Source organism: Chenopodium album, chromosome 12 (genome assembly GCF_948465745.1).
Source record: "Chenopodium album chromosome 12, dcCheAlbu1.1, whole genome shotgun sequence".
Lineage (NCBI taxonomy): Eukaryota > Viridiplantae > Streptophyta > Magnoliopsida > Caryophyllales > Amaranthaceae > Chenopodium > Chenopodium album.
In genome coordinates, this window is record NC_137845.1 from 24,925,977 (window position 1) to 24,936,362 (window position 10,386).

General features: G+C 38.5%; 1 non-coding gene across 1 annotated transcript; it reads right to left on the reverse strand.

Moving 5' to 3' along the window:
- Positions 1-8,812: 8,812 nt before the first annotated feature.
- On the reverse strand, positions 8,813-8,918 carry LOC145573409 (small nucleolar RNA R71). The gene has a single exon (XR_014097449.1). It is a non-coding gene; the product is annotated as a small nucleolar RNA R71 (small nucleolar RNA).
- Positions 8,919-10,386: the final 1,468 nt, after the last annotated feature.

The following is a 10,386-nucleotide window of genomic DNA, read 5'->3' on the forward strand; positions in this document are numbered from 1 at the left end:
TTTCCTTACATATGATCATCGCATTGCATTGCATTTAAAAAAATAAATAAAATAAAATAAAATAAAAAATCCATGTCAAACTGAGCACAAGATATACCAATGATTTGAGGCACCCCTTGTAGCCACATCATATCACCTTTCACCCTCCAAATATGTAATCCTTTTTTGATAAACCACTTTGAGCCTCGTCAAACGATAGACCTGTCATTTTTCAACCCATATCTACCTAACCTTGGGATGGGATGGTGTGCAACTTATTCAATTTTCAAAGAACGAAAGCTTGAGTGATTTTACATAAAACTCAAAAAATTCAATAAGAAAAAATGATAAAAGTGTACAAAAGGGCAAGTGTTCTAATGTCTTTGATATGAACACGTCTCAGATTGCGTTTCTTATCGAGTGCTCGGTACCGTGCTAGAGAAACATGAATGCCAAGTGAGTGATAGACCGCGTGATCGGGATTACCCACGCTTATAAAAAAGAGATTTGAATTTGAAAAAATGATAAAGGAAAAAGAGATAGCAAAATATAAAGAGTTAAAACACTCAAGCATAAAAATACAAAGATTCAAAAGCAAGGTTGTACACCTTAGGGGCTTACCTAGGGTGTTGAGCCTTTATCCCCTTCTTCTTCAAACCTTTAGCCTAACCACGTTACAATCCTTAATAGACCTCTTTGAGGTATACACACTTGTGCGAGGTTCGGCTAGAGCTACGTTCGGCCTTATTCCTAACGGATACGTAGGCAACCTCACAAAGGGGTGCGGCCGTAATAAAAATGCATTCATATTTACGTTCATAATTGATCATATCAAGGGATTTCCAATGCTCATCCCTAACCATGTAGAGCTAGGCTTAGGGGCTTGATCCCTACATTATTTGCCTACCCAGCCTAAGAGTCACCATCATTTGACGCTTTTCAATATATTTTTCCACACACTTAGCCCTTACGGCCTAACTTTAGTGTCACTTTCACACACTACACAGATACATGACCAAATAGTCCTTCCCTTAGGAACCCTTTGTCATGAAATCTTAACACAACGTTGGAGCATACCTTGTCATGTCAAAATCAAGATCAATCATCATTGCATCACAAAGTATGAAGCACTTAGCCTCCGCGCCTAAGCTACCTAAATACTTTCATCTTCAAGTCAACTAGGATAGTCTAAGATGTTACAATCCTTGTACTGTGAGAGACAACATTAACGGATTAATCCCATTCAACATGCACCATCAAAAATTTCGCCTCTTTCTTTTTTCGCGTCTTTCTTTTTCGGGAGAAAGTCGGTACCCTCCACAAAAATGACGGGAAATTTTTGCTTTTTTGCATTTTCGAGTCGCACAATCACATTATAATGCACACACGAGTCATGTACGTTGAGTCATGTCACCTCAAACTGAGTCTAACGCATGTGTCAAAACACATTAAGTCACATAAGAGTCACACACGTGTTAAAACACATTGAGTCAACCTCAAGTCAGTCAATCACCTTAGGTCAACCCTAAGAAAAACACCAGCAAAGTCTTTTGGCAATCTTTTGATTTTTACAAGATACAACAATTCAGCAAAGCTCCTGTTCGCAGCCAACCGAACGATCGCAACAAACATTCAAGTATCAAAGCTCTTTGTCCAGAGACGCGTGGGCATATCATTTCAAGCTCTTTTGTTCAAAGACGCGTGGACATTTCTTTCAAGCTCTTTTGCTCAGAGACACGTGGGCATCCTATCAAAGCTCTTTTTCTCAGAGACGCGTGGGCATCCTATCAAAGCTCTTTTGTTCAGAGATGCGTGAACATTCCTCAAAAAGAAGCTCTTTTGTTCAAAAAACGAGTGAACATCAATGGGGACAAAGCCTGTCGCTTGGCGACAAGCAGAAATAGCGGCGACAAGCAGTTCCGGCTAACGCTGGAGCGGCGACAGAGTACAGGGCTCCATAATATCGTTATGTGAACCTCGTGCAGCAATTTTGGGTTCCTTGGTACGCCAGTTAGCCCCTCTAAGAAACTTGACATGATTTAATGATCGGCTCAATCACGATTAAATCAAGTGATCAACCTGGTAAAAAGATCGTCTCACTTAGCTTAAAGCGCCTAAACATTGGCACAAAGGCACCGACATAATGGTTCATAAACAGAGAAGGCACATACGTAATGGTTCACAAGCAAGAAAAAGTGCCGACGTACTGGCATAGCGGAAGCAAAGTTCAAGCGAACTTTAAAGGATCAACAGGCATTGGTCTTCGGTGATATTCTTAGGAATATTGTCGCAACAAATGAAGATGGCTACAAGAAGAGTTATCTTCAATCGTGTTCCCTAGGATGTGGAAGATGGTCACAAAAAAACTAAAGATGGCTACAAGCAGAGTTATCTTCGATCGTGTTCCTTAGAATGTGGAAGATGGTCACAAAAAACTGAAGATGGCTACAAGCAGAGTTATCTTCGATCGTGCTCCCTAGGATGTGGAAGATGGTCACAAAAAACTAAAGATGGCTACAAGCAGAGTTATCTTCGATCGTGTTCCCTAGGATGTGGAAGATGGTCACAAGCGACAGAGCATGACTACAAGCAGAGTCATCTTCGATGAAGTATGAGGCAGCTACAAGCAGAGTGGTCTTCAACAAAATGCAACAAATTGGTTACTTTTAGAGACGTGTGCTGGACGGTGCAAGACACGCGTTTCTTAACTCTTTTATCTATTTTAACTAACGCTAGTTTGCAGGTATCGGCGTTACAAGAATGATTTAGGATTGTAGAACGTTCTGAATCATTCTCCTTCCCTATCGCTACTTTGACTTTCGTTTTCGAAACTTGCGTTTCTCCAAACTCAGTCAAAGTGGGGGTTTCTGTTGACACCCAAATGTGTCTACCCAAAACCAAACCCAGTGATGAATACCTTTTGCGTCGAATGATTATCGAATAAGGTGAAAGTGTGAAAGGTCAGGTGTTGCGGTTGGTTTTTATTAAAATTCTTTCTTTCTGTTTTCAAAAAACAACTCTATTTTATGAAAACAGCCAATCCAGTTTAGTTTGGTCCACGAAAAGGGTCCAACAATAATGTAGTTGGATGGGACATGGAAAGAGGTTTCCAACGATATATTATAAGCCCTATTCCGATGAATAATGAGGAAGTTATGGCCAAAATACTAAACTGGGCCCGGTTTGATCTTTACATGCGGCCCAATGATCTAGGGGAGGGCCCAATGTTAATTATTAATCCTAAAGTTATTAGAATTAATTATAGTCTTCTAGAATTCCTTAGAAGGTTCTTTTTAATCCTAATAGAATTAGAATTAATAATTATATTTTGATAAGTTTTACTTGGAATAAAATATTATTTTATGAAAATACGACTTCAGTTTTCATACAGACTTTACGAATCAATTTTGATTCATAAGTAGACTCCATGTTTGAAAGCGCGTAGGAATCCAGGCTATCGCCAAAGGACAGGCCTGTCGCTACGTGACAAGCCTTGTCGCCACGTGACAGAGCTTGTCGCCAAACGACAGGATTGTCGCGAAGCTTTGTCGCCACGCGACAGACCTTGTCACCTGGCGAAAAAGTCGGTTTTGCAGCGACAAAGTGGAGTTTTTTTCCTTATCAAATTCTACCTATTTCCGGACTTTTTTCTTATAAATAGGGTCCTGAACCTCCGTTTTTATTCATCAATGATCATCAATTCACAATCAACAATCATAATCTCTCTAAAGCTAGAAGCTTTCTCTCTCTATTCTTTTTCTAAACCTTCCCTCTTACGAAATTCCGCATTCACAAGATCTAGAAAATCCTAGCCAAATTTGAAGTTGCCTTCGCCCTAGACGTGAAAGGTTATAATTTCTGAGGGTTTGGTCCCAAATCTCTCTTTCAATTATTAAATTTGATTGTTTGATTTATATTTTCCTTAAAGTTACTAACGTTTGTATTTTGTTATTAGAAAGAAATACGAGGCATCCAAGTAAGTGCTCTAATTGTTTATTGATATATAGAAATCATGTTTAGGTTCCTATTTTGATTCCTAATATCATGTTTAGGGAAAAGGTTATAATATCACATATGCTTATTATGATTCCTGCGATGCCTCATATTTTCTTTCCTAATAGCATGTTAGTATCATGTTAGGGCTAAAGCTTTGATCATTATTGCTTAGTGACATGCTAGGGTTTGTTATTAATCTTGTTAGTATCATGCCTAGGATCTTGCTATTATTATGCTTTAGCGTTGACATGATTATAATTGTTATTATAATTATAATTATTGTTTTTATGATTATTATGTTGCTTGATGCTTATTTATTGTTATTGCTTGATCACGCCTTTTATACATATTTAAAGGGAATTTGTACTTGTAATCACGCTTAATAAGATAATTAATAATCTTGTTTAGGGTTAATTTGATTATAATTTAAGTGATTGCCAATAATAGATTTATCTGTGCATTAAATTCAACCAACATAAATAAACAGGTTAGGGTTAATTTGTTGATTGCATGCTAGTCAGAAAGCGCACATGAATACGAGAAGAATAAAGTAGAGGCCTATTATTAGGGCAGGTTCAATCTCTTTTAGGTTGGATTTGTACTTTCATTCCCGAACCCTATTTGGTTCAAGACGTTTTGGAGTTGGCGATCTCATGGATCGTTAAGGGGTGTAACCTTCACCTCGTGAACGGTTTACAAATTCCTAAAACTTGTTGGCGACTCTTTTGCTCTAGCTTCCTTCCCTTTGGACGCCACCGTGCTTAAGTGTATGATCACAATGGGGTTCAAGCTTGGGGTTAATGCTTGAAATATTCCCTACAGGTAGACATAGCCATATCTACTAAAATCGTCTGTGAAAGTGATAAAATATCGATGATCGTTTCTTGTGGTGGAGCACATTGGTCCACATACATCAATGTGTATTAGGCCCAACAAGTCACCTGCCCTTTCTCCCAACTTGGAGAATGGCTGCTTTATCATCTTGCCTAATAGACATCCTTCGCAATTCTCAAACGATTTTAAATCGAATGAGTCAAGAACACTTTCCTGTACAAGTTTCTTGATGTGTTTGATGTTAATGTGGCCAAGACGACAATTTTCCACAAGTACATCTAATTTGACTTAATGGTCTTAGCATTCTTGGTGGTATTATTAACATTATAAACTTGTTTGTCTAATGAAAGCACATAAAGACCATTTTCAGAATGTGCAACACCATATAAAACATTATCGAGATAAAACGAACATTCATTATCCTTTACTCGGAATTCAAAACCTTTGGCGTCCAATGCTGAAATTGAAATAATGTTTTTCGTAATGTTGGGAACATAATAACAGTTTTCAAGTTCCAAAACTAGCCCCGAGGGCAAAGACAAACTGAGAGTTCCTACGGATACGGCTGCAATTCAGGATCCATTGCCGACCCGGAGTTCAACCTCTCCCTTCGCTAGCTTCCTAGTGTTCCTTAGTCCCTGAGAATTGGAACAAAGGTGTGAGCCCCATCCGGTATCTAATACCCATGATGCTGAGCTAGTGAAGTTTAAGTCTATAACGAATATACCTGATCCAGAAGCAACGGTTCCGTTCTTCTTATCTTCCTTGAATTTGAGGCAATCTCTCTTCCAATGTTCCTTCTTCTTGTAATACAAGCATTCGGAATAAGATTTAGAAGATGCTACCTTCTTCTCCTTGTTATCCTTGGTAGCTTTTGACTTAGGCAAAAAGGTCTTCTTACCCTTCCCCTTAAAGCCTATCTTCTTCTTGCCTGAGTGTTTGAACGACTTGCCTTTTTTTTATCATGAGCATATCATGCTTCCCCTTATCCTTGAGCGTTTGCTCGGCTTGCTTCAACATACCATGAAGCTCGGTGAGGGTTTTCTCCATGCTATGCATGTTATAGTTCATCTTGAACTATTCATAGTCTTTGTGCAACGAGTGGAGAATGATGTCAATTGTCATCTCGGTTGAATACCCCGCGTCAAACTTTCCCATGTTCTCAAATAAACCTATCATTTTGAGTACATGTGGGCTAACCGACTCTCCTTTTTTGAGCTTGCTATCAAGGTTCTGCCTGTGGGTTTCAACCCTTTCAGTTCGGGCATGCTCTTGGAATATGTTTGCAGCTCCAAAATGATCACAAAAGCTGTCTCCTTCTCAAAGAAAGTCTTTTGAAGGTCGAGAGACATTGTGGCCAACATGATGCATTTGACATCCCGATTGGCAATTTGCCATCGGTTTAGGGCAGCGTGAGTCACCTCCTCATTGGGATTCTCGGGCATTTCCTCATCAAGGCATATTCCTTTTTCTCTTGCATGAGAACTATACGCAAGTTCCTTTTCCAAGAAAGAAAATTTGGCCCACTCAACTTCTCCTTATCGAGAATTGAGCACAACAAGAATTGGTTGTTTGAGTTATTTGCAGACCTTGTTCTACAATTGAAAGAATTTGAGATGAAAAACCATTCATAATACTTAAATAAGATTGAAATCATGCATATTAATCAAAATTATTTAAACGTCTTATTCACACATTAAATTGTCCCCATTTGATGAGAATAAGTCGATTCTAAGATTCAAATAATCAATGAGTAGTTAAGCATGCTTTGGCTTGTCTTAACACTTAATATTCTAAGGTAAGCAACTCTTTGTTAATGGCTCCAAGCCACTCTTGGTTGGATAAATCGTCGCATCTAATGCTCTCTCAACAACTTATCCACTTTGTGATGAACGTCGTTTATGGCGCTCAAAAGAATAAGATTTAGGTTCATTTTCTTTATTTTCTTTCATAATTTTCATATAATTCTCTTAGTTTTATTTGATTTTCCATTTTTATAATTCACTTTGGTTCTCGATTAGTTTTTACGAGTTTATCATATTTTTAGTTGATAATTCATAGTTTTAGTTTTAGTTTTACTTTGTTATGCTTTCTCTCTTTGTTTTATTTGTGTTTTGTAGGTGAATAATCAAGTTAATTTGCTCATTTTGGGACTGCCTTGTTCGCGGGCATCATCTCAAGTGCACTGATGATGGGGATGCTCAGGAGCGTGGAGTTTGATCAAGCAAGCGAAGGAGCCAAGGCCGCGTGCACCACACAAGGGTGCGCGCGCGCAGACCCAGCTATACGCGCGCGGCTGGTCTGTGCGTGCGCACGGCCTGTGCGGCCCCCTTCGCTCGATTTTCTTATTTATAGCTTTTGACTTTCTTTTTTATGACGACTTAACTTTGTACTAGAGAGAGAATTTTTCCAGAAATAGTAGAGAGAGAAAGTAGAGAGAGAAGCTTAAGATTTACTTGTTTGTACTTGAATTTGATCTTAGATTTCAATTTGATCTTGAAATTCCTTCTTCAATTCAATGGAAGTTTGTAAGATTTCTTTCCCTTGATTTACTTTTAATGCAATTCCTTCTAGTTTCTTGGATTTTGATTGAGATTACATTCCTTGTTTTAGAAATTGTTGATTGATTGATTTTCTTTTGATTTAGCTTTAAATGTATATGAATTTGATTGAATTTGTTTTGTTTCTTAATTTCACCATGTTTAGTGAGTAGATTAGTTGCTAGGGACAAGGGGAAGCATGCTTGATTGATTATTTTTGCTAGTTGATGATGCTAAATTGAATTGAATGTTGCAATTAAATTGGTTGACATAGTTGTGCATGTGATTAATTAAACTAGGAATGATCAACCTATAAGATTAATCTAGATTGCATTGCAAATTTCAATGACATGAACCCTTGATTTGAGGATTTCTTTAATTGATTGAATTTGATTGTGATTTTCCTTGTTAGCCATTCTTAGTGAACCCTAGATTGGCTTATAGGAGATAGCTTTTGGATTCCTTTGATTGCAACTATTGTTTGTCCCTTGTGATGTTGAATCGATTGAGTGATCTATAAATTAGCATAATCATCGAGCTTGCATGTGGAACCAATATCCCTAGTTTTTAGCATATTGAATTCTTCGATTTGTTAGCTTTTTGACATTTTAGTTACCAACCATTACCATTTATATTCTTCGATCTAGCTTGACATAGGCTATAGCATCGTTCTTATTCATTCCTTTGGGTTCGACCCTTGACTTACTATATACTTGTATTAGGGTTGGTGGAGTGTTTACAAATTAAGTTTGGCTCTAGGGAGAGGTAGATAAAGGCCTACATTTTCCTCTTGTCAAAAAATGCGCCGTTGTCGAGGAGTGATATTGGTGCTTTGTTATAGTTGTTGAGTCTATTTCACCTTTAATTGAAAATACAAAAAGATTTTCTTTCAGGCTACATTTGTAGCCGTGCTACAAACCATTTCTTTTGAGATTTTATGCATAGAGCACGTGATCATTCACTAGTGCCATTTGATCCAGAAATTGAGAGTACTATTGCAAGGTTAAGGGGTGCTAGACGATCTATTAGCCCTAGCATTTCAAGTGAAGAAGAACCACAACAAGAAGAACAAGCAAGAATGGGAGAAAATCCGAGAGTGGCATTGAAAGGATTGGGGATTCCCGGTGCATATAGATTTGAGAGTGGGATTGCTCCACCTACAACACCGACAAATGATTTTGAAATAAGACCAACAATGATCACTTTGATAGAGAGGCGACAATTTAGTAGGGCCAAGCATGAAAGCCCACTAAACCATCTCAAGGAGTTTGAAAAATATTGTAGTACTATCAAGGTGAATGGAATTTCCCAAGAATTCATCCGCCTCAAGCTCTTTCCCTTTTCTCTCGTAGGGCGTGCTTTGGAATGGCTAGACAAGGAGGTTAAGCCGAATCCTCTAAGGACATGGGACGAGGTTACCAAGGAATTTCTATCCCGTTTCTATCCTCAAAAGAAAACGGCGGAGGCTAGAGCTTTGATTCAAGGTTTCAAGCAAAATCCAAGCGAGAGCCTCTATGAAGCATGGGAGAGATACAAAGAGTATCAAAGAGAATGTCCTCATCAAGGAATTCCAACCTATCAAATCATTCAAATCTTCTATGGAGGCCTTAGCCCTCAAGGAAAATCATGTTTAGATGGAGGAGCCGGAGGTCCTATCATGAACAAAACGAAAGAGGAAGTGGTGGACATAATTGAAGACGCAGTGAGGTATTATAGAGATTGGCAAGATGGAGAAAGAGAGTCAACTAGCAAGAGTAGCTCTTCGGTGTACTCGGCTGATCATCTAAATGCAATCAACAATCTATCCTCACAAATGACAAACTTGGGGAAGGAGATGTCCGCTATCTAGGCAAAGTTGGAAAGTGCTACCTACCAAGTTTCAAGTCTTCCCTCCTAATCTAAGAGGAGAGGTATGTCTTTTAATTCTCAACCCCTTCCTTCTTCTAATAACATGCCAAGTGGATGCTTGTTTTGTGATGATTGTGGGTCGTATGATCATGATGTTTCTAGTTGCCCTCATGCATGTATGGATGTTTGTGATGATCAAGATGGAAATGTGAATGAGCATGTGAACTATGTGTCAAATAATCATGATTCTAGGTTTGAGAATCAAAGAGGTCAATGGAATAGGAATTACAACAATCATGGCAATTTTGACAACTATAACCAATGTGGTGGTTATAGGAACCAAGGTTCTCGAGGTAACTATAACAATCAAGGTTATAGTAGCCAAAATCAAAACCAAAATTATGGTAATCAAAACCAAGTTTATGGGAATCATAATCAAGGTAGTGGTAACCATAATCAAGGTCATGGTCAAAATCAAAATAGGGGTAATTGGAACAATCAAGGTAGAGGCAATTTTCAAAAGAGGTTTTGGTTAATGCTATTGTCAAGACATGCTAGTCCTTCTTCTTTACCTTCCCAAGGCCTAGATCCTAAGAGACCGGTTAATGCTATTGTCACAAGGAGTGGTAAGATTCTTGAGGAGAGTTTGCCTAGGAAGAGTGAGACCAAAGAGGGCACAAAAGAGGTTTTGGTTGAAGATGAGAGAGATGGTGCATCTTTGAGTGAGGTTGAGATTGAGAAGCCTAGTGAGGTGAGAGTGGAGAAAGAGATTGTGAAACCCAAGCTTCCTTATCCACAAAAATTCATGAGACACAAGTTAGATGAACAATTTGGAAGATTCATTGACATGCTTAAGCAACTTCACCTTTCTCTACCATTTACCAAAGTTGTGACCCAAATGCCCAACTACGCAAAATTCCTCAAAGACATTTTTAGTGGTAGAAGTACATGTGATGGTGTAGAGACGGTGAATTTGACCAAGAATTGTAGTGCTATCATAATGAACAAGATGCAACCTAAACTAAAAGACCCCGGAAACTTTTCCATCCCTTGTGCCATTTATAAAATGCAAATTGAGAATGCCTTGTGTGACCTAGGAGCTAGTGTTAGCCTCATGCCATACTCGGTGTACCAAAGACTTGAGCTAGGGGAACTCTTACCTACTAACATCACTTTGCAATTGGCCGAT